The sequence below is a fragment of the Ochlerotatus camptorhynchus genome, unplaced genomic scaffold, assembly GCF_037179485.1.
Source record: "Ochlerotatus camptorhynchus isolate MF236.1 unplaced genomic scaffold, CSIRO-AGI_Acam_v1.1 ptg000204l, whole genome shotgun sequence".
NCBI classification, from domain to species: Eukaryota; Metazoa; Arthropoda; class Insecta; order Diptera; family Culicidae; genus Ochlerotatus; species Ochlerotatus camptorhynchus.
The window spans coordinates 986048-1012208 of record NW_027040694.1 but is presented as its reverse complement, the minus strand read 5'-3'; the positions used below and the strand labels follow the sequence as shown (position 1 = coordinate 1012208).

The window sequence follows — 26161 nt, the reverse complement described above, 5'->3', positions numbered from 1 at the left end:
TCAATATAATAGCAGCGCATGCCGATTTTCATACAAAATGGTCAACTTTGACATGATGTAACTTTGTTAACTTGTGATCAATTGAGCTGAAACGTTCGCCACAGAACCACACATATGTTTTACGATTACAAAGCACCTGCCGGAAAGTGAGACACTAGGTAAAATTGTTTAAAATTTGGCTATTTTGCAATCGTAAAAAAATTTCAGCCCAATTGATCTTGGTCAAAGCTGACCATTTTGTATGGAAATCGGCATGCGCTGCTATTATATTGAACACAGGTGTATGTTTTGTTTTCCGTGTAATCAGAAATAGAAATAATTATTTCAACACGTTTAAAGCAGAAGAACTGAAGGACAGTGTATTGTTCTGAAGCAGAGTCCCCCCCCCCCCCCCTAACAAGGGTTTCAAGTATCGGGAAAGCCTTCTTAAGACAGCCTACCGATAACTACCGACAAACGTTTTGAGAAGCTACCGATAATGCAAAAAATAATCTGGCCACCCTGGTGAAAATTCACCAAATGGAACACAGCCTTAAGATGGTCAGTCCTATGGGGCTTATAGAGCACCAGTATACTGCCGTTCTACGCATAACTGTCCCATGTTCTATGCAATCCTTATGCACCGTGGGACTCTTATGCGTATAACGGCAGTATAATAGTACCATAAATATCCTTCAAAGTGTTTTTTGTTACTTCATACGTGAAGTTTACGATTTTCAGAGTTGGTTGGAAATGCTATCTAACATGAAGCTTTAGACTGTGTTCCATTTGGTGAATTTTTACTTAAATTTGACACTTCGAAAATAAATCATAATGTTTGAAAATCGTTCTGTTGTTGATTTTCCGATTTTCAAGGAGATGTTTGTCAAAATTTATTCCTTGTCTGTCAGAAATAAGTCTTGTAAGACTGTAAACCGTTTGTCGAATTAAATTTAACTCGTGGTCAAAAGAGACATTTCGAAAGTCATTTCTTGTGTTCGAAAATCCCTGTGTTACCGATCAATCGGTTTTCGAGCAGAACTCAGCCATGGTTGTCAAAATTTAACTTCTTGTCTATCAGAAATTATCAGCAAGGTTAATCAATAACTTTCCAACTGTCAAATTTTAACCAAAAGCTTAAAAAATCGACCAAATGGTTCAGAGCCTAAATTAACAGGTTAATTTGAAAATATTAATATATCAGCCAAATTTAAATGATGGTTTGCCAAATGGAACACAGCCTTAGTGCAAGGGACAAACGTTGATAAGTAGGATACAATCAACATAATATAAAACGGCATCACTGTCGAGAGTTGACGTTTTGCCAATCGTTGCTAAGGTTGACTTCTTTGTTTACTGCATTGGGCTTCACATTGGGCTTGGATTCCAAGGCAATGCTGTGAGTATTGCCTGCACCTATCTGCACCATGAAACTAAGTTCACCTCATTCGATTCGTAGCGAAAATTCCAGCGTCTCTTGGTGTCGTCCAGCTACACGTTTACAGCTACATGCCAACAGAGTTCTTCCACACCATGGTCGGTCTAGAGGGTCGATACGACAGTCAAGATGGCCAAAATGGATTCCCTTCTAGCAACGGTTAGTCAAATGCCTGTAAGATCGTCCAAAACGACGGTACGGTAATCATTTGAACGACGACACTATTGTGCCAGCTGCGGACGATTTTTGTTTTGTTTTACAAGGTTGCTATGCAGAACGAACGATAAAGAAAAAACCACCTCATAGGGGGTGTGGGTGATGGGTTTTGTATTTCGGCCAGGTTTTAATCCTGGTCTTGCCAAGGGTCTTCCGGGATTAAAATTTTATCGTTTACTCCAACGTTTTTCCTTAGGTATCCTTGCCAGTCATTTTCATATGGACTTCGATGGGAAATCCACAAGGATGTCCATACAAGTCCCAGTACTTATTGGAGGATGTCGATACGTATTAACCCCAAACATTCCATCAGATCTGGACGATTGCCTTAGCGATAAACCCCATCATCAACGATCGAATTTGCACTCTTCTGTTGCACTAGTTCGTCTCTAAAGGACCTACCAATCAATAAATTATAAGGCCTTGCTCAATCTCGAAAGTGCATGACGCATGACGACACTAAGGCTCTGAACCATTTGGCGATTTTTTTAACTTTTGTTAAAATTTGACAGATGGAAAGTTATCGATTAACCCTGCTATCCGAGCATGGTTATTTCTGACAGACAAGAAGTTAAATTTTGTCAACTGTGGCTCGAAAACCGGTCGATCGATAGCACGGGGATTTTCTAACATAGAAAATAACTTTCGAAATGTCAGTTTTAACCACGAGTTAAATTTGACTTGGCAAATGGTTCACAGCCTAAGTAATTTGCTGTTCGGCAAGATCCAACAACCACAGGGTACAGTTGAACCATAGAGGTAACTCTAAGACCAGAAGGTCCCGAAGAAACGAGCTCAACTTTTTGGCTCAGCTCTGGTACTATCTTCGGTCCCAAGCTAATCGATGCACCCCTCGAAACTTAGGAAAATCCATTAGCCCCTCATTTTATCTGTCAAACTTTCATAGCGAATCAAAACAAACACTGTGTGGTACTAGAATTTCGACTAGAATGGGGTGCGTTAGTCGATTTGCTTGGGACCAATAGGCTAGTCAAGTTGTGAGACAATTTGAAATCGTTAGTTTCGTATTGATTGTTGGTTGAACTGCAGGTGCGAAGTTTATCTGTATCGTGCACCATTTCCGAGGTATGACAGATATGAAGTCAGGAGACATTTGATAATTTTCACTGGTGGTACATTGGCCATTGGTTTTGATTAGTGGTACCTTGTGGAAGGCATCACATCTGCAAAGGATGGGGTGATGGTAGGAGACATCATAATCTGCGATACGATAGGCTTGGTGATGTCTTCGAGGCTGCGTAGTTCTGAGTCGATCAGAACTGTTTCGAGGCTATTGTTTCTAGGGTGGGAGTGAACTTTCGTCCGTTCGAGTTCTGGGTTTGATTTTATCGGGGAGCATTTTACTGGCAGCTGGTGAAAATTTCGTCCACCGTCCGTTTCTTGTGGACGGGTCGCAGAGGTTGTATTGCTTCCTGTTCCTCTTCCACTGCTCGCATTTCGCTCTTATTGTAATGATAATTAAGCTTAATTTAAGCTCACGAATTAGAAAAATTGAAAATGTAATCACAATCACAAAAGTCTAACTTCAGGGTTGCCAAACTCATGGGATATTGACACCTTGATTTATACACTTCGGCCTACTTCGGAATGATCGGCACAACGTTTGGCTCTGCCAAAACTCTTGTTACAGATTAAGGTGTGCAGAGTTGAATACCCCTTGCCTTAGTGTGATGAATTTATTAGCTAGAGAAAGGTCTGAAGAGGGTAGGTTGATAGTTCCGCTAGAATACGGCAGTATGATAATTGAATTGAGCGAAAGGCCTTTAAGGTGGCTCGCTGTGAGATCCTTATTCTCGCTACCACTTCGATACTTTAAGTGCACAAATATCAGCTTCCACGACACGTACTACAATGAAACTGTTACTCCACGTTTGCTGCGCTGCAACATACATGCAGTAGCAATTTCAGGTGAAATGGAACTCTAATTTCCGAGATGTGTGTAATTGAAAATTCGAGGTGGAAATGCATTTATAGCCTACGTGGTGGCCATTTGTGGACTCTACAAGGAATCACCTTAATGCGACAGTACTAGTCAAACGCACACTTCTTTACCTAAATAATTGGATGAAAGGAGTGGATGTGGATGAAAGGACTTGAACTATTTCTTCAAATCTACAGGCAAAAAAGGTGCTGATGATGGTACAGCACGCAACAATCACCCTACTGCTATCTCCATCAAGGTAATGTCTCTTCCGTAGGTACTCCTCCTGGTAAACTTACTTGGGTCATGGTCCCAGAAGTAACGAAAGTTTCACTTTTCAGCCCACAACTGTAGATTGCTTGCCAGACAAGGAACTTTTTGGGGAATTTCGACTTTTTTTTTATTTTACATTCTTCCAGGGCACTCTTCCGGTGAACCGTGGTTTTAAATTCCCGCCCAGGAATTTGATCGAAAACTGACAGGAGCGGATAGACCGGGATTTTCGTTTCGAGCGAGCAGAATCGAATCGCGACGTGCTTGCTCCGGTCAAGCCATGATGTAAACAAATGAACTTATCCTGCCAACCAATACCTACTGAGATTCTATACACTCTTAGCTTGATTCAGTGAAATTTTGAAAAATTCTACTCAAAAAATGCCTTAATGGTGTTTTTAATATGGCAGAATTTTTTCGCGTTAAACCTTCAATGGCATTCATTACCGACAAGAAATAATTATAAAAATAAGGCTCTAGCGTGATTAAGGCATTAAGGACAGTTGAGTGTAACTAGTCGAACTATCAAACAAATATTGACTTGGAATATCAGGAAGACGGATTTGGAAATAGAGCAGCACAGGAAGCTTTAAAAAAATCCCATCCTGTTGTGAAATTTTTCCGATTACTTTGATGAATAGATTCTTCAGAGAGTAAAGCAGCATCCTGCGTTAGATTATTTGAAATCTGCTAGAAGAATGTTAAAGCTACTGCATAACGTCTGGCAGTCCGACACGCCTATCTAACTTCTACACTGTTCGCATCTCGTTCAACACGCACCTACGCTCGCCGAAATCGAAACCGGACAGTTTCATCCGACGTTCCGGTGATTCGTATTAATTATTCAGGTTAGCTTTTCCATATCGGACTTTGCTGCGATTTTCCGAGCTAAGTTGGTGTGAAACCGTGCGACTCTGAGGTTGAATCGACAAAGGATGGTGTGCAGAGCTCAGTGGTCAAGGGCGGTAGTGATGAAAAATAGAATGCAAATTACAAGAGGCCATTTGAGGCTTGCTCGGCGAAGTTACTCGCCCAACGGGGATATAAATAACCACACTGAAAACACTACTTTGGGAAGCTGTCGTTGATATACACGGCCAATGAGATCAACCCAAATATGGGCTCAGTTTACTCATAATAGCAAAAAAGTGCAGGAATTCAGCGATGAGTCAATTTGCCTCATATTTACCTGTGAAAAACCTAAAAAATCTACTGGAAAATGAGAAAAATTAACGGAAATTTTACTCCGTCTAGGAGTAGTACCAATAGACTGAGAGAATCACAATCTCATATTCGGGATTTATTTCCTGGAAGAACACAAAAGCTGAGTTCCTGCACTTTTTGCGATTTATCATTAAACTTTTTAGGGTTGATCTCATTGGCCGTGTAACATTTGCAGGAATATTGTTGAGACCATCAAACGCCTGAAATGATTATTTATGGCAGAACTTTCCCCCTCGAGGCGCTCGAAAAGAATAAACAGCACGGCCAGCTGTAGTAAAAAGTTGGTTTTCACGACTTTAAAAAGCTGAATTTTCGTCTTCCTAATCGAGTGTCACTCATCGCACGCGCTACGGCACACATGTATAGCGATATATTTACTTTCGCATTCTAGAGAAGACAGCCATCGGTATTAACAGGATGTGGTGATGTTTTCCACTCGCTCTAATGTTTTCTCAAACGACAACCTACCTGTGCATGAGCGACACTTTCGGTTTGCTTTAGGTTTGTAGGTACAACATTATCCAATTATCTTGAAAGTAGTTTTCCCAAATATAGCACGCTATTTACAGAATTGAATTCGAACCGAGCTGAATTTCAATTCTGCGTAGGTCTGCCTCGATGCTTTGTATTTTCTTCTGATGCGTGATGGAGCAGGTTGAGAATAGTGAGACACTTTGTAATGAAATTTAAAAATTTTGGGTGTGATTAAGATTGATTTTAATTTCTGGATTTTGTTACGGTTTTGTTACAAAGATTTATCTAATTTGGTTTGATCTTCGGTTAGGACTGGTACTGGTCTCCTTCAAGTTTTTTTTATATTATTTTGATGAATTTTAGGATTCTTTCTGAAATTCCCCTGAAATCAGGCCTGCCATGGTGGTTACTGCAAGAGTAACCAGCTCCGATAACACAGTGTGACCATCGAAGATTGTTTGTCTAGTCAAGTACACCACCCAAGTAACATTTTACGTTTTATGCAGTACTACAAGGCTACTATAAAATAACATTCATAAAACTCTGGTCAAGACAGCTGTGCCTTTATTGCATCCCCCAAAACCTCATCAAGACTAGAATCTGTCTAGTTGGCCCACCCTGGAGAAGGTTTTGAAGGGCATATTTTCGAGTCACTTCAAGATTGATTTGCTGCAAAAAGGTTATACGGTGAAAGCATTGAGCACCATTTGAAATCTTTATTAAAACTACAATAAAAGCCATTTGGCATCAATACTCGTGCCATTTGCCTTGATAAGCGCACTAAAAATAAAGCATCAATCAAGATAAAAAGGGATACATATCATCCGCTCTTGTCAAATTCATTGTACAGAAATAAATCTGTCATAAATGTCATCATCATTAAATTGAAATAATTACCAAAATTATCGAAACTCGTATTGTGGTCTATTTTTAGGTGATAAATTAAATCTAATGTGAAATGAGCTTTGGAAGATCGAAAAACATAGGTCCGCCTTAGAAAAACGTTGATTTTACTAATTGTTTTTAATTGAGGAAACAGAATATAGTTATATTTTTTTATATTAATCATTGCACCCAGTCGAGATAATTTGATGACTTTCGTAACCTCTATTACTGATCATAGATGAATTGATGAAAATACAGTTATTTTTAAGGAACACCATTGAAAAACGAAGATAGTAAAAAAAAAACAAATGGAATAATAACAGCATGGCGATTGTATAAACATTAATTTTCCATAATCCATTCGTGAAGAAGCTGTTTTTCTTTCATGAAATCCATAACAAATGCAAGATATTTTAATGCTGCTTTTATGACGTTAATTTTCAGACTGAATTTTTTTATCTGAAGCCATTTTGATTGATTCTATTCCGTTTAGTTTTATGACGGCATTAATGGTGGTAAAGTTGCCTGGAAAAACTTAAACGTCAAAATTTGTTTATTTTTCGATAGTTTTGTTGTGCGATCAACTAGGTTCTACTCCAGCATTGGATCCACAAGTTGCGTCCTCGATAAAGGCAAATATCATCCATCGGAAGCAGTTAATCAGGAAGTGTATCGACGTAACTTGGGACAGGTGAAACCTCAATCGTTCGCGAAAAGTTTGCCTTCTCCGGCTATTACGAGGAATTTTATGTGTGCTTGCTTGGGTTTTTTCGTAGGGTCAACTCTTTCGCAGAATGAAACTGCGGGTATGGTTCGGAAGGTGGCCCATTTCCAGCTGACTGGCAGCTTCTGAATTTTCCATCGGCAGTTTTCCGCAGCCCCAGTTTTACACTGCGGCAACGCTATTTCTGGAGAAGGCTGAACACGACTCAAATGCCATTGACAATATTTTGTGTATTTCCATCAATATTAAGTGTCACTGGAAGCCGGCAACCAGTGCTTCATGAACCGCATTCACTTCACTCTTCTAAGTCGGCTGCTCTGTTGTTTTTGACCGGTTTTGACGGAGCTGCTGGACATCCCAGGAAGTTCTGGAATTGGATTATTTTTCCCTTCCGTCAACAGTATCGCTAGAATTATTCATCCTACTATCGCTAGCATTTTTTCTCGACTATCCATCGGAATTTACTTGTGATTCAGTATTTAAAAGCCCCACTTGATTTATTTTTTCTCTGTCTCTAGGCGGATCCATATTTTTAGTTTAATTTGTGGAGGGTTTTGTAATACCCTTTATTGACACCAAAAAGCAACAATGTATGCTTTTTGTTCCCGTTTTAAACCGAACGGTTTTATAATTGCTTTTATAATGATAAAACACCTCTATGGAGCATTTTGTCATGACAACAATAAAAAAAATACCGAACAGGTTTATGATTGACTAACTTCACAGTTTATTAAGGGATAGAATGCTGCATTAAATTCATTTCTAAAACCAGACCCGTTTTGACTTTATCGTCAGACTTTAAAAGGTTTTCAAAACAGCAAAATTCTGAACTGCTAAACAAGAATATGTTGCACTATTGAATGCTGTATGGGGGGCGTATGTTGTTCCATTTTCTTCTGTTCCTGGGAGAGGGAAGGGAGGAGTCAAAACCCGAACATCCAGATAGTGTCAAAAGGCACAGTGAAGGTTACATTTATTCATACAAACAGGCCGTCGTTACCGAGCATGGAAAGCTGGATAAAGAAACACAAGTTTCCAATGCTTTGCCGTTAGGTGGCGTTGCGAACGTTCCAAACGTCACCAAACCCCAATACGATAATAGAAAATTATATGCTCAACAACTTGTCAAAGATCGAAAGACGATCCAAGTTGATCCTGAAAAGATATTAGCATTCAGTCATTAGAAGAGTCGTGAGAACTACAGAGAAGCTCCAGGAGCATAAGGGTGTTGCAAGAACTTTAGGAAATATTGAGGAGCTTCAGGTGGTTTTTGGAGATTTTGTGGACGTTTCCTGAACAGACTACGGGATAGTAATGAAAGTTCAGAAAATTTACTGTAGTTCAGGGAAGCTTCGAGAACTGCAAAGTGTTTCCATCAGTGCTTCAAGGATACTGCAGAAACTTTTCAGACGTTCTATGTACTTCAGGGATATCCAAGGAGCTTCATGGAAATGAAGAAACCTTCAGACAAGTTCAAAGACCATGAGGAAAATTTAATGAAGTTTGATCGTAGGTTTTGGGATTTTCAGAGAAGCTCAGGGTTAAAAGAAAAGGGTAAATTTAAGGTTGAAAAAACTCACCATTGTGGTGGTAAATAGAAGAAAAAACTTTTTATTGAATATTTCTGGTGTAAAAATAACTTCAAGGTGGCATGGATCAAAATTAAAATTGGAAAAAATGAAACACGCTAAAAATTTGGAGGTGTGCAATTATCTGAAAATTTCTGGTGGAAAGTTCGCTACACTGTGGTGAATGTAGAAAGCAAGGTTTATTCATTTTTCTGGTGCATAATTTGCATCGTTCTGATGAATGCAAGCTTCATTGAAAATTCATGGTGGAATGCAATTTGCAACATTCTGGTGCATGAAGAGGCAAAGCCTGGAAATTGCACCACAAAGGTACATGGTGAAACAAACTTCCCTGAAAATTTTTGGTTCACCGTTCTGGTGAATGGAGCACCAGTGAAAAATTTGCATCGCTCTGATAAATGAAATGAACGGACAATTTCTGGTGGAAAACTTGCACTGGTCTGGTAAATGAAGGCACAAGCTTTATTTAAAATTAAGCTATATTGGAAATTTTTGGTGGAAAATCTGCACCGTTCTGGTGAACGGATGGGCAAGCTTTTTTGGAAAGTTTTTGGTCTTAAATGTGCATCCTTCTGCTGAATAGAGAAACAAAGTTTAATAATAACTTCTGGTGTAAAATTTGCACCATTCTGATGATTGGAGGGAAGCTGCTTTACTGGAAATTTATGATGAAAAATCTGAAAATAGGGGCAAGCTTTATTTGGTGGAAAACCTGCAACATTCTGATGATAGGAGAAGCAAGCTCTATTGAAAATGTCTGGCGGAAAATTTAAAAAATTAAATCTGAACCAATCAGAAGATTGGAGAAGCATTTTTATTGAACATTAACGGTGGAGAATTTGCATCGTTCTGATCAATTTAAATTTTCTGGTGTTAAGTTGTATGGGGGCAAGTTTGTATTGAAAATTTCTGGTGTAAAAATTGCACAGTTCTGGTGAATAGAAGGGCAAGCTTTATTGAACATTTCTGGTAAAAATAGTACAACATTTTGGTCAACTTAAACTTGACTTCCGAGGAGAACCTCAAGGGTATTGAATTCCGATGACAGTTCTAAAAGAAAAGATTTCTGGGGATGATTCCATGAAAATTCTGCGAATAATTTCTAGCGAATCCTGCAGATAGTTCCAATATAATTTCGAAAAGAATACCGAGAGAATCAAAGTTTGGATGAAGCTCCAAAGGGATGTTGAGAAAAATTTCAAGGGAATTCCGAGGACAATTTCAAGCTCATTCTGGGAAGAATTTCTGGAGAATGCAGAGGAAATTCTTCTGAAACTGTAGGGGAATTTCAGTTCCAAAAAGTTCTAAAATATTCCGAGAAGAACCTCAAGGTTATTCAATTCTTATGACTATTCAATATTTCTGGGGAGAATTCAAACAAAATTCTGTGAATAATTTCTAGTGCATCTTGCAGATAGTTCCAAGATAATTTCAAAAAGAATACCGAGAAAATCAAATTTTGAGAGAAATTACAAAGGGATGTTAAGCAAAATTTCGAGCGAATTTTGAGGATAATTTCTATCTCATTCAGTTCCAAGGCATTCTGAGAAAAAATCATAGAGAGTTCTAAATATAACAAGCTCCTAAGCTCTTAGGAGAGTTCTAAAAAAAATCCGAGAAGAACCTCAAGGATATTGAATTCTGAGGACAGTTCCCAAAGATTTCTGAGGAGTATTCCAAGAAAATTCCGCGTATGATTTCAAGTGAATCCTGCGGATAGTTCCAAGATAATTCCGAAAAGAATACCGAGAAAATTGAATTTTGAGTGAAATTCCAAAGGGATTTTGAGGAAAATTTCAAGGGAGCACCGATAATTTCAGGCTCATTCCGTGAATTATTTTTTTTTTGAGGAAATTCTTCTGAAACTTTTAGGGAATTTCAGTTCCAAGGCGTTCTGAGTAAAATTCAAGAGATAATTTCGAAAAGAATACCGAGAGAATCAAAGTTTGGATGAAGCTTCAAAGGGATGTTGAGAAAAATTTCAAGGGAATTCCGAGGATAATTTCAAGCTCATTCTGGGAAGAATTTCTGGAGAATGCAGAGGAAATTCTTCTGAAACTTTAGGGGAATTTCAGTTCCAAAAAATTCTAAAATATTCCGAGAAGAACCTCAAGGATATTCAATTCTTATGACTATTCAATATTTCTGGGGAGAATTCAAACAAAATTCCGTGGATAATTTCTAGTGCATCTTGCAGATAGTTCCAAGATAATTTCAAAAAGAATACCGAGAAAATCAAATTTTGAGAGAAATTACAAAGGGATGTTAAGCAAAATTTCAAGCGAATTTCGAGGATAATTTCTATCTCATTCAGTTCCAAGGCATTATGAGAAAAAATCATAGAGAGTTCTATATATAATAAGCTCCTGAGCTCCTAAGTGAATCCTGCGGATAGTTCCAAGATAATTCCGAAAAGAATACCGAGAAAATTGAATTTTGAGTGAAATTCCAAAGGGATTTTGAGGAAAATTTCAAGGGAGTACCGATAATTTCAGGCTCATTCCGGGAATTTTTTTTTTTTGAGGAAATTCTTCTGAAACTTTTAGGGAATTTCAGTTCCAAGGCGTTCTGAGTAAAATTCAAGAAGAGTTCTAAAAATAATTCCAGAGGACTTCTGAAAAGACTCATAGAGATCTAAAAATTTCGAAAAGAACCTCAAGGAATTCTGAGGATGGACTTTTTTGCAACTGTAAAAAGTTCAAAGACAGCTTTTGGATTCCCTAATTGAAAAGTGGGTATTAGTTTGCCATTGAACCTTGGTCTATTGTTGTCTTACTAAAAAATGTCTAAGAATCTTCTCTGAAAATTTCAAGTCATTTGTTACCGTGGTTAAAACTTTACAGCAGTGTATGTGCGTTGCAATAAATTCGGGTTTGTCCTTTATATCATCTTTAAAACATGTTGGCTGTCTGAAAGCAGTTTGCATTGAAGAAGATGAAATGAACCACCACCGGAGCGAAAAATAATAAAAATTAGTTAAATTAAACCGTAGAGAAACAGTTGTGGGTGGCCAGCACCATCTCCCACGCACTTTGGAGTACTTCCCATCCCCAGATTTAAAGCACCAGAAAAAAATTACCCCTCCTTAACAAGATTACTGTGCACGCTAGTGATCCAGACTTTCGGGGGAAGTTAAAAGATCTGTTAAGATTAGTTTCTATAAATTCAGGACAGTTCCATAAATTTTAGGAAAATTTTGAGAAACATTAAAAAGTACTTGAAATTTCAGGGAAGTCCAGAGAATTCCTGAGCAGTTAAGAAAGCTTTAGACATATGTTGGAAAGTTTACAGAGGTCCAAAGATTTTCAGGGAAGATTAAATATTTATAGGACAGTTCCATTTATTTCAGGTAACTTGAGATAACTTCAGGGTAGGTTCAAGAAACTTAGGGCAGTTCAATTAACTTCAAGACAATTGTAGAAACTTTGAACAAGTTCCGTAAAACTCGGCGAATTTTTGAAATTTTCAGCTTGGCTCCGAAATTCATAAGAATGACCAGAGAACTCCTGAGGTTAGAGATTGTTTGGAAGTTACATTATTTTTAGAAAGTACTTAAATTGAGGCCTCCCTTAGTTCAGTCGGTAAAGGTGCAGCTACACGGCAAGACCATGCTGGAGGTGGCTGGGTTCGATCCCGGTCCGGTCTAGGAATTTTTCGGGTTGGACAATTTCTCGACTTCCTGGGCATAGAGCATGATTGTACTTGCCACACAATTATAATAATGCAAAAATGGTACATGCATCGAAAGCTCTCAATTAATAACTGTGGAAGTGCAACTAGAACACTAGGGTTGAGAGCACGTAATAAGCTGATATGCGATAAGCAATAAGCTTGAAATGCGAGGAAGAAGAAAAAGATTTAATGGAAGATCTGCGTACTTCATAGCATAGCATAGTTCCAGGAAATTTCAAGAAGTTGGTGGAAAATTCCAAGAGTTTCAGTAATGCTCCAAAAAATTCAGGAAAGTAACGGATGTTCAGGTAAGTTCCGTGAATATCAGAAAAAAATCATGGAACGATAGAGAAGTTCCGAGAGCTTCTTGAAAAAATGGAAAATTCAAGAAGAAACGGAAACTTCAGACAAGTCCAGAGAAGTTCCGGGAAGTTTAATGATTTTATGAGAACTTCCATGAGCTTCTAGGAAGTTTCGTAAATTTCAGGAAAATGGTGGGGAACTTAAGAATAGATCAAAGAACTTCAAGGCAGTTCAATCAACATCAGGAAAATTGCGGGAACTTTAAAAAAGTCTTGAGAACTATGTTGATGTTCAGAGATCATAAAGGCAGTTCAAATACCGAATACTTAAGAAAAGTCTGAATTATCAGGGAGGCTTAAAGGTCTTGAGGAATTAACAATTTTGATTCGGATTTTAATTATTCAAGAAAAATTATGATTACAGGTTTATAATTGCCCATGTTTCAATCCAAGGGGTTGAAATCTTCATAAGGGCTCGTTTAAGTTTTGAATCGTATAACTTTTTGCACTTAATCAAAAATGGTACATCTTTATATCCCCTGAAGAAAACCAAGTCCAAAGACCGAAATGTCGGACATAAAACACCGTAGCGCTTTAATCAACCGTTAACCTGTTAAACCAATACACGAAAAACTAGGAGGTATTTTGAAGATTTAATACGGATAAAACTACCCTAGTTTTAATGACAAACAATTATGGGCGTATAGATTTGAGGTGGGCGGGAGCGCACATATTAAAAATCAGTGAGTAACCAACTCTAGATTGGCTATGACAGGACCGCCTGAAATTTTCTCCACAACATTCTATGATTCCGGGTGTTCGTTGCATTGTACACTGAAAACGAAATTAACTCAGAGAGTGAGTAACTTTTACTCTTTTACTAGTGGCATCTGTTGAGAAAATCGACCATACTGTTAATCTATTGTTCAAAAGTCCCACTAATGTCCACTTTCCCCTACGCACACATAAATTTCACTCTAATGGCCTATATGCCATTCATCAGAGATTGAACCATCCACCAATCGTCGCGTCGTTCTGGGCGGTGAGCAGGTGACGTAACAAATTAGACACCACGTGCTCGCATTCTTAGATGCGCCACCACACCACCGTCAGATCAGATGGCTGACATGTAAACAGAGAGCCGAAGAAAATTGATCACCACAACATAAACAACGGGGAAATAGCTAGGCGACAGCAACCGCGGTGGACGACGACGCCAAGAACGACGGCGACTTGAAAGTGATTACTGTCGCACTTGACAATCGGACAATGCGAATAGTTAAAAATAAAATTCGGCTGATGTTTGCAGCAGCGGAGTTTTGCGTTCTACTTGGCCGCAAGTGAGCGGTAATTTATTATCTTGTTTAAAACCGTGCAGGCTGCTGCACGTACTTGTTTGGCAGCCCTAAGTATGCACCTTTAGAATTGATAAAATGATCCATAAAAAAATGAAAAAGCTCCTTAAAAAACACCCAAAACACACCAGGTGAAAATCCTAAAAGTTGTGAATGATCCATAACAAATATAAATATGATCCAAATTGTATGTAAAATTTAGCAACACAATTATAAAAATGTACCGCTCAATACCGAATTACCCATAAACATATTGCAAAGGATCCATAAAACGTACAACCATAGAGGTAACTCTAAGACTAGAAGGTCCCGAAATAACGTGCTCAACTTTTTGGCTCAGCTCTGGTACTCTCTTCGGTCCCAAGCTAATCGATTCACCCCTCGAAACATAGGAAAAACCAATAACCCCTCATTTTATCTGTCAGACTTTCATAGCGAATCAAAACAAATCAAACATTGCGTAGTACTAGAATATCGACTAGAATGGGATACGTTAATCGTTTGCTTGGGACCAATAGGCTAGTCAAGTAGTGAGCCAAAATCGTTAGTTTCGTATTGATTGTTGGTACAACAATGAACCATAGACTAACGAAATTGATCCATAAAAAATCAAGTTTGTGCACTTTAAAATAAACGTACATTTTTCATGTTTTGGACACTCATTTTTTAAATTTTGATCAATAGACCATGGAAAATTGCTCTTTTCCTGCGTAGATACTCAGATTTACTGTCATGTCTGTGTTTTTTTATCAGAGGAGCGGAGCTATGGCAAGCTTCTAAAAGAAGGTTCTAAAAGAAGGTTCCCAAAAGGAGGTTCCAAAAGAAGGTTCTAAAAGAAGGTTCTAGAAGAAGGATCTAAAAGAAGGTTCTAAACGAGCTTCTTAATAAGATTCTAAAAGAAGAATCAAGGGCGAGACCCAGAGGAAGTTTCTTAAGAAGCTTTTTATAGAAGCTTCTTTTGAAAGCTTATTCTAGACGCTTGATTGTCGCTCAGCTTCTCTGACTAAAAAACACAGGCAGTAGAGTAAATATGTGTAGTTACGTAGCAATGAAGCAATTCTCAAAATTACAAAAGTAGTGTCCAAAACACACAATATATGTCTAATTTATGGATCATACCTAGGGTAAAAGTTAGACACGGCACCCATTGACTGTTTTTGGCAACCAAAATGTAGACGTTAATTTCACTGTATTTTTCCATGAAATCACTTCGCTGATTGTATTCACAGGATTCCTTCGTCTTTCAGCTTCAATCTGATTACGTGTTTACGACTGAGCAATCCTGTTATGCCAGATTTTTCTTTAAATTAAATATACGGTTGATTTCGAGTTGCCGATAATAGAAAAGCGGGTTAACAACGGAGTTCAAATGGAAAGGTTGCCGATGAAAATGAGGTTTTTGACAATAGTCACAAGTTTTGATCAATTCTAGATAGAGCTGGAATTAGGGCGTAACAGCTTTTGTAAACAATGACTTCTCTCGATGATTTCTCTAAAGTCATGCCTCTCCCTGGCAAATCTACATCACCATCGAGTAGAGGAAGACTTCTCCTACCCGATGGATATATTGGTTTGTGTTGACGTGCCTTGAATTCTTAGAAATCAACGAGAGAAGTCATTGTTTACAAAGGCTGTTACGCCCTAATTCCAGCTCTATCTAGAATTCTGTCGATTGGAGTGGAAAGCGAAGCAAATAATAATATAAAAGTAAACAAACAAACACGTCGTATGTGCGTGTCACGCTAAAAAAAAGGCTGATAAAAGCGCGGACGCTGCTTAGATTGACGAGAATACCTAAGTTCCCCTATATTTCTTTGTGCGCAAACTTGATTTTCTATGGATTTTCTTTTGGATTTTCGTTAGTTTAAGATTAATTATTGAGCGTTTTATGGGTCATTTGCAATATGTTTATGGGTAAGTCGTACAATTTCAAAGCTCATTCTATCAGGTATTGATATTTGTTATGGATTCACACATTTTTAGGGATTTTCAACGGGGTTTTATGGGTCATATGGGTATTTTTAAGGACCGTTTTGTTGTGGATCATTTATTAGTTTCTATATGCAAAAATATATTCGCCTACTTGTTTTGTATAGATAGATGTTGTTATCACCCTTCATTGAGAGTCTGCCAAGAAACTCGAGATAAACGAACCCCGTTGTTTACGCGAATTCCGGTAGCTTCATTCGGACGGTGTTCAAATATTGACCGGCTACTTACACTCTAAGCATGAACCGCAATGCATGAAACGATGAGAATACATGCCTTGAAACGAGATAATGTAACTTGTATGCACGCGTTCGAGGTTAGAATATAGTTATCGATGCCTTTATTGATTGACTGACAAGTCCACAACACTATACACAGTCTGAACTAGCGGCGTAAGATCGATCGCGCTCCGCATGGGATGATTGATTTAATCAATTAATTGCTTCTATTACAACAAATTGGGTTAAGCTGAGGGCAACTCATTCGCTTGATTGGAGTCGACATAATAGTAGCCCGATCAATGAAGGCCATGGAAAAGGGCATTTTTTTATAGTGAAATCGTTTTTTATCGGGGTTGGAACCAGTTCCAACAGTGCAAACTTCAACGTCAGATAGGCTTCAATAACAAACGATCGAAACAAGTGAACCCAATCTTGATACCCGTTCCATAATAAACGAATTCGCTAGTAGTAGCTGTTCATTTTTTTCCCAGCAAAAAAATATTTTTCTCTACTAGAGGAAATGGCTCTAATGTTGGCCTATGGAGCTAAGATTGGGCCCATCGCTAAAAATCTGCTATTTATCAATTTTATCTAGATGAACACGTCATTGGGACGGTACTAATGGATATTTTTGTTCACTATTGAAAATTTTGTCGATTGCTGAATTTATGTATGGGCCCAAATTAGGGGCATGTAGACCGATATTACATCTATTACAAGATCCAAAATTGACGAATTTTTGCATTGTCCATAAGTCAACAATCCGCCAAAGTTTCATACAAATCAAAGAAGGTTTATTCAAACATATTTTTTTTTCGTTATTTTTCTGAAACTGCTCAAAAGTTTCACTCCGTCTCCTATTCCATAAATTCTCCCGAAAATGCAGATCCTAACCCAATTCTTTCGAATTGTGGAGGACCTCAATACAGATCGAAAGAGCAGTGAGGACCATGAGGTTGTAAAAATGACCCACCCTACTGAGCATCCTTTGTTGATTCAGAGCTCGCAGGACACTCCCACCCCCCCCTTCTCCGAACGCTTTCATGTGTATTCCAGCAAATCCGGGCAGGAGAGAACCTAAATAATTAATATGAATCACTGGAATTTCGGAAGAATTACTTCGCTTTCAATTTGCGATGTGCGTTTTGATCGAAAAACATAAAATGTGATAAAGTAAGAAAAGGTGTCCTCATTACCGGAACGGATGCGAATTTGCTGCTTGCTACTTTGTTTGTTGGATCGATTCGGTGGGGTTGTGTTTTTGGAATGAATTATTGTCGTTATTAGGTACGTTGCTTCCTGCATATTTAAGTATATATTTGCACCAGTGATTTTCCTTTGATTCTTAATTACCTTCATTTGTATGCCGGTGTTTCTTGGAAAATTTGTTTCGAGTATACTGTTGAGCGTACTACGATGTTAAAATCAACAAGGTTAATGAGATTATATCTTAATTACTCATTGCCCTTGCGATTACTACACCGTGTCCAATATATTCTCATATAAATTCAAATTGATTTTTTTTTTCGCATAAGTAATTCAGTAATTATTAGTAACTTTGTTTACTGAAAGGCAATATAATATTGATAAATTACAGCCTATAATGGATGCCAACATCTAAATGCCCCTAATTTAGGCCCATACATAAATTCAGCAATCGACTAAATTTTTACCTTCGACAGTATTTATGACCACAAGAAATGATCAAAGGGATTCAGCTCTGGTGAACTGGGAGGCCATTTGTCTTTGGCTAAAATGTTGGTCAAATTATCTCTTCATCACCTCTGAACAAGCTAGCTGTGTGAGAGGGCGTTCCATCCTATTTAAACACATAATGATATTTTCCATTCATTACTTATACACTTGGTTTGACAATTTTCTACAAAGAATTAATTTCATAATATATAGCGTTAATTTTAACGCTTTTTCCAGGCTTGCTGGAGCCGAGCGTAGCATTTTTCTGAGGAGTATAATGCCTACTGATAAATCATTCCACTGAGCTTCAGAGCTTGTGAACGAAGGGGGATAAAATGAGAGTGAGGTTTGCTGCCATTCATGTTCATGTTTTCTATAACACGCTCTTACTCTCACTCTGGGTGAACTCTTAGCTTCTTGCGTCGAACAAAAAAGTCTCGAAAAGCGCACCTCACGTCACATCATTCTCTCGCTGAAGTTCACTCTCCCTCTCTCTCGAGGAGTTTTGTTTACTTCTTTCATATTCCTACCGCCACTCACTCGAGGTGAGGGCTGGCTAAACTCGCAGGACAAGAGTGTTTTAATACCTCCAGTGAATTTGAGAAGTTTCAGCAAGCCTGGCTTTTTCCCATCAAAACCGATGTAATTTGCCGCACTTGCATATTCCTCCAGAAAGCATCACTGGAGCGATACTTTGGAACCGTGGAATATTTCAGTGACTCCCTGGTACATTTTCCGAGGTGGAAGACCACAATCTACCATTTTGATCTTTATGAGACTGCTGCAGGGTAAGCAAATTTTCGTCGGATAGGTCAAACTCTTCCCTAGTGTGCTGCTGTGATAGTGGAGCAATTGCTCTTTCGTGTCTTATTTTCTTCGAAATTTCTGAAACTTTCTGAACTTTCCGTTTCTTGTAAGCTTGGAATCTCATGTCAAGTTTCAGGCCATTGTGCAAAAACGGTTTATAAATATTAACATCATCAGCCATTTTACGTACAAAGCGCTGGGATTTTTGTCAAATCCTTTTCTGGCTTGTCAAATAACTTGTTCTGTCCTCACTGGACGTGCTCGGCCGGATCTTGGTGCAAAAAAAAAACACCAATACATAGTTAGTGTATGTGCCGCAGTTATACTAAAACGATGAAATGAAAATATATATGAGAATATATTAGACACGGTGTACATCTTATCATGATTTATTTATTTATTTATCTGTCGTCAAATTTTTCCAAGTTAAATCTCTCATTACTAGTAAACAACATGGATTTGTTAAAGGTCGATCTACAGCCACTAATTTGATACATTTTGTAACATATGCTTTAAATGTAATGGATAAGGGAAATTACGTAGAACCATTATATACTGATTTTAGTAAAGCATTCGATAGAGTGGATATACCACTGTTGATTTTCAAGTTGTCCAAGTTAGGTTTTAATACCAGGCTACTGCAATGGATCGAGTCATACTTGTCAAGGAGAACGCAAAGAGTAAGATTTGAAGGAAAATTGTCGTCTGTCGTTCATGTAACATCTGGTGTGCCACAAGGTTCGCATCTTGGTCCACTACTATTCATCATATTTGTCAATGATATAGAATACATTTTGAAGCTGCTTCATGTTTCAATATATGCAGACGACATGAAACTTTTCATGGAAATATCTAAAGCATCTGATATGCAGCTATTTCAGCAAGAAGTTGACATTTTTTACACTTGGTGTAAGAAGAATTTGTTAGAGATTAACATTAGTAAATGTAATTCTATATCGTTTACAAGAAAGCATGCCATAGTAAATGACACAATTTCCCTTGGTGAGAAAACAGTTGAATGTAATCAAGTAAGGGACTTAGGCATTATTATCGACTCTAAGTTGTCATTTGTTGATCACTACAATAACATTATATATAAAGAAAGTAACATGCTAGGGTTTATCAAAAGATTTAGTCTGCACTTCAATGATCCTTACACTATTAAAACATTGTATGTGGCCTATGTGAGACCTCTTCTTGAATACTGTAGCGTAGTGTGGGCACCGTATCAGGATACATATATAAACCGCATTGAGTCTGTTCAAAAACAGTTTTTGTTGTTTGCCCTTCGAAAATTAGGTTGGACGAGATTACCACTTCCATCTTATGAATCGCGATGTTTGTTAATAAGCTTAGATGGACTGAAAAAACGAAGAGACTTTGCCATGGTAACATTTATAAACGATGTTATTGCTCAAAGAGTTAATGTTCCGGAAATTTTAGAAGATATAAATTTTTATGCTCCCACTCGCTCTCTGAGGATTAGGAATTTGTTTTACATTAACAATCAAAGAACAAACTATGCTAAAAATTGGCCTTTGAATAGAATTATGACCTGCTATAACGCATATTCCCAATCAATTGATGTAACAATGAATAAAATAACACTAAAAAAGCATTCTTTTCAAGGTTAGCCAGGCAATAATATTTAAGACATAGTTAATAAGCATTCATTGTAATTGGTCTACGATTGATTGAAGACATAAATAAATAAATAAATAAATCAGTGTAGACCGTTTTACAATTTTACTTAAACGGTAGTTGTTACAATTTTACTTCAAGTACTTGCATAACATCTATATTTTATTATTGATGCCTAGCTAACCTCATGAAAATGTTTTTAAGCGTACTTTTATTGTTATGTCAATGGATTCACTGTATGTATTATGGCAAGACATCATTCTATTCAATGGGCTATTTTTGGCATAGTTTGTTCTTTGATTGTTAATGCTAAACAAATTTCTATTCCGCAGTGAGCGAGTGGGAACATAAAAATAGTTATTTTCCAAAATCGCTGGGCTGTTAACTCTTTGCGAAATTACATCGTTTATAGAAGCAATCATTGCGAAATCTCTTCGCTTTTTGAGCTCATCTAAATTAATTAGCATACAACGGGATTCATAAGATGGAAGTGGAAAACTTGTCCAACCCAACATTCTTAGAGCAAACCACAAGAACTGCTTGTGAACTGATTCACCGACAAACCGACATGAAACTTAAGCTTAACTCTCGATCGAGAATCTATAACGACTGATTCAAATGTGCAGCAATCCTATCTGTCAAAACTATAGAAATAGATTAGACACGAACCAACTCATAAATTTTGTACGCGTATTTGTACAAATATTTAAATATTTTCCGCGAACACGGCGACAGATGTCAGTTTTGTGCTTTGATCATTCATGTCGGTTTGTCGGTGTGTAGCCCAAACTATGCTACAATATTCGAGAAGTGGCCTCTCATATGTTACGTAAAGTGTTTTGATTGTGTATGGATCATTGAAGTCAGTGTTGGGAAAATATCAAAAAATCAAATCTCACCAATGCCCAAGATCACGCTTGATTTTCGTAGACAAAAATCAACAAGCATACAGCTGCGGTTGATTTTGCAAGCTGTGATATCGCAGCTCGGAATATCAAGCAAACGAAACTCACCAGCTGCAAATCTCAACAAACTGTGGTGAGATTGAGTTTAATGATTTTTGCTTTAAGCTGGGTTTAGACAGGACAAGTCAATTGATCAACTCAGATGAATTCAATTGGCTTGAAAAGTTGAGCCTGGTCCAATTTTTGACGTAGAACTACGTCTTTGTCGACTATACTGGGGTGCAAATCAAAAAATATTTATGGTAAAATAGTGTTAGGTTTTGAACGTTTATAACTTTGGTGTTAATAAATGAAATTAAAATCCAAATACGCCAATCGATAGAAAATTACTTTACGAATCTGATGAAATAAATAGTTTTCAAATTTTTCAAACAAAACTTTTGAAAATGTGCAAATGATAATTTTATCTATGTTTTCTGTAATAAACGTTTTCCCCAAACCCAGTCATCATAATCGAGTACCATTTGGCTGCACATCGTTCTGTTTGAACCTAAAAAGATATAAAACAGCGCTGCTGTCGTGCCTTTGCTCATTACCGCTTATGATGGCGTGGTATTGGGTCCTGCAGCAAGCAGGAACAAGTCAGCGGTTAATGTGGTGTTAACATATATGCGGATTTGCTAGCACTGTGTAAAAAAGTAGCCAGCATAATGTAAGCAGGGCATCAGAGTCTATCAGCATGTGCTACCTTGACAACCCGCGATGGGATCGAAGGGGACTGGGTTCAACTAGATCGAAACGCGGAAATTATTTATACAAAACAACCCCCCCCCCTCCCTCCTCCCCTCCATCCCCTACACTGACAACCTGAAAGTAAAAAAACTACAATTAATTAGAATTTATTTCATTGATGTTTTACCCGCTGCTGCCCAGAGAGCCAAAACATTCAAATTTGAGAAAAAATTCGCTCACGATGATGATTGTGATTTATCACCAACGACACAGTTTCTCATTCAATAAAATATACTAAATCTTTTAAAAAAAAATTTAATCTTAAAATAAATAAAATAAATCTAACAGAAATTAAAATGTAAAACATATCTAACATAGCTCATAGTATCTCTATACATATCTAGTACCTCTATAGTATATTCATAAAAAAAGGTAAAATCCTGTCAGGGGCGGAGCTTAGAAAGTATTTTTTTAGCAGAATATGTAAAACAGGGTGGACTTCGGAAATTAATCAAAATGCATATAAGAGGTACCAGATATGTTTTACAGTCAGTTGGATGCGAAGGATCATTAGACAGACGGTTCTCCGAAACAACCGAAGACCGCGGCAGAGAGAGTTCGGTGTTATCAAGCCTGGGGTTTGTTTACAATTTCCTACGCGCGCATCAACATGATTTTCTGTATACTTTCCTAGTCACAACTTTCTTAAACAGAGCATAGAGGAAATGGATCAATTCTCATGTGTTTAGAGGCATCGCACAATGGATTTTGATCAAAGCCTAAAACTGGCTACTTCCCTAGGGGTTTCCGGAAATTGACTGGATTTGACCAGCGTGATCCTGGCTATTCCTTATAATTGTCATTGAATGGTTTTTGACCATATTCAGAAACTGGCCACTTCTCCGGGGGATCGATACATGGCCAGGTGTGGCCAATGTGGCACTAAGCCCCCCAAATAACTACCATTCAACTAGTTTTTGAATTCTAATGTGATTTGAGGTGTCAACATGATTTTATTCGTTTGAGGTTGCAATTAGGCTCATGCCTCATATAAACCGCAGCATGTTCCTGACAAATTTCCGGAACCGGTTGACCGATTCCAAAAAATATGTGCTATATGTGACCTTTCATTTAGCGACTGTTGTTTGGTTTATGACACTCGGTCCTGCGGGCTCTTAAGCATACAAATGGTACTTTATATAATAGGTCCAACCATGATGCATTTTTAGGTTCAACCATGATTCAAATTCATTGCTGAATAAAAACGTTCAATAAGATCCTATTAGAGAACATAATGAATAATTATTAGAAACTAGAAAGGTAGACTTTTTCACCAAACACACAATTTTCATGTTCATATATGCATAGGAAAAACACGGCATACATTTAGATGCAGTGCGCTGTCATTTATGACATAAACAGGTCCAACCAAATCCAATCCAGGGCAAGTTGTAACGCGTGGGGAAGTTGAAACGGTAGATGTATCTCTTAGCGGAGGTGAATAAACACTGAAATTATTTCTAATATAGTAGTTTGCGGTAGCACATAATGCCTCTCAAAAATAATTACAGTGAATATTCATTTCCGCTAAGAGATACACGTAACGTTTCAACTTACCCCGGTGTACCTTAACTTTGATGCTTACTATCAAAACATTGAACAGGTGGAGAACCTGTATAAAGCTGACTTTGAAATTCAATAACTGAATCCTCCTAATTTTCAATTAATGTTATACTAAGCACCTACTTATTTGAAACCAGAAGTTTGATTTTAGAATAAAAGTCACAGTATTCTATTTTGCATCATTCTACGAACACGCTGTATGCTACATAATGATGATGCATGATAATTTTGTCCAAATTCGAGAACAAAGAGGTGCTTAAGCCCCGTATGATTGTTATACCCCTTGTTCCTCCCCTACTTTGCTGACATATGAACCAACATTTTGTTCAATATTGAAAGTACCGTCTTCTGATAACTGCCTGTTGCGTTATCAAAAAATTCAACTTTCAATCTTCTCTGCTACAAAGACCTTATTTTAAACTAATGATGGAGCTACTGAAAAAAAAATTACCATATAATTTGGGAATTATTTTATCTCACAACATGCATGGCGTCTTTATGGACTATACTGGGGTGCTACTCCAAAATATATAACGGCTTGTTTAGAACCCCACATTTAAATTTTCATAATTTATTACATTCTAGGAAAATTACTTGAACCAACATTGAACCTTAACCGAAACATTGTAATACTTGAAAAATTTAAGATAAAGTATAATAGTCCAAAATGCATGACATAAATCAATTTTGCGTAGTTCTACGTCATACTGCGGTCGTGTCTAGGACACAACCCTTTATTTTTTTCAATTCAAGTGAGTTGATCAAGTCAGTTGAATGGCATGGTTTACACGTTCAATTCGCGTTCAAGTCAGTTGAATTCAACTGAGTTGATCATTTGACTTGCCTAGTCTAAGCCCAGCTTTACACCCAAACGCAACCGAAACTTCCATAAGGGTATGGCCAGGGTAGACGCGATTCGCGACGCGACGCGACCAATTCAAAAGAATCTTATTATTTATTATTATTCCTTGCGTGAGTCGCATCGCGTCGCGTCACGTGTCGCGTCTACCCTGGCCGCGGCCTAACAGCTGGCAGCAGTCACTTATGGTGGTAAGCTCCAACTCGGATTAACTTTTAATTCCGTCCCTGATTAGATGATCTGCAAAATGTTCGCTTAGAGCCGTGTGAATTAACTCTGGTGTCAACATCAAATCAGCTGGACATTCTTGATCGGGATTTAATCCGAGGATAATACCGGTTGAAGCTTACCACCATTAGTGTCTGTCATCGGTGAACAGTAAAAAAGATAGCAAACTATACTTTCTCTTTCTAAGAAAACGATGTGCAACAGAATGATTTTTGTGTCTAGTCAACTCTCCGCTTGATTTTTGCACGTTGTGAATAGTCTCGCAATATCAAAGGAGCTTGTAAAATCAATATCAAGCATCAATATAACACTGATTGAAGTGCAAACTAAATCTTTTAATGCACCTGAGCAACATGCTTGTTTTGTAGGTATTGTTATTATAGCGATCAGCAAAGGTTAACTTGAATTCGAGGATAACACCTAAGTCTCTGACTTGGTAGCATATTTGGATTTTTTTCTAGCCAAGAGTAATTAAGTTGTGTATTACAGCGGGCTTTCTTGTGAACGATATAGTATTTATTTGCATTTTTTAACGTTTAGTTCTAACAAATTTTTCTTACACCATGTAAGAACGTCAATTTCATGTTGAAATATTTGAACATCAGGTGCTTTAGAAATCACCATGAAAAGTTTCATGTCATCAGCATATATAGAAACATGAAGAAATTTCAAAATATGTTCTAACTATATTGTTGACAAATAAAATAAACAGTAATGGGCCAAGATGTGAACCTTGTGGCACACCAGATGTTACATTAACTATGGTGGACAGATTTCCTTCAAATCTTACATTTTGCATCCTCCGTGATAAGTACGACTCGATCCAATTTGGATAGCTTAAAAAGCAAGAGAGGTATATCAATTCTGTCAAATGCTTTACTAAAATCAGAATATAGCGTTTCTACATAATTTCTTTTATCCATTGAGTTTAAACAATAAGTTACAAAATGTATCAAGTTGGTAGCTGTAGATCGCCCTTTAACGAATCCGTGATGTCTGCTAGTAATTACAGTTCTAATCTGTAAGAATACATTGTCATTAATTATGGATTAGAATAATTTAGGAATGCTTGATAATATAGCAACTCAGCGGTAATTGTTTATATCAGACTTTTTACCACTTTTAAAAATTAGAATTAGAAATGATTCCTTCCAAATCGGAGGAAACACACTCTACTCCAAGGATAAATTAAACAACCAGAATAAAAGTTTTGCTAGCTCCTTCGCAACTGATTTTTAAAAAATAAACCACCTGTTTCAGCACCCTCTGAAGCATCCAAGGTTTCAATAGCACGTTGAATTTCCTTGAGGGTTAAATTATTAACTGCAATGTTCTTCATTGGCTCGGGGAGCTACGAAAAATCTTGATAATCTCGCTCATTCTCATCG

At 37.5% G+C, this 26161-nt stretch overlaps 2 protein-coding genes across 2 annotated transcripts in view; one reads left to right on the top strand and one right to left on the bottom strand.

Moving 5' to 3' along the window:
* The window catches only part of Ns4 (Nucleostemin 4), a 515404-nt gene that overhangs the window by 423830 nt on the left and 65413 nt on the right, over positions 1-26161 (bottom strand). The window lies entirely within an intron of this gene.
* Positions 1-26161, top strand: part of LOC135702991 (uncharacterized) — a 368382-nt gene that overhangs the window by 332056 nt on the left and 10165 nt on the right. The window lies entirely within an intron of this gene.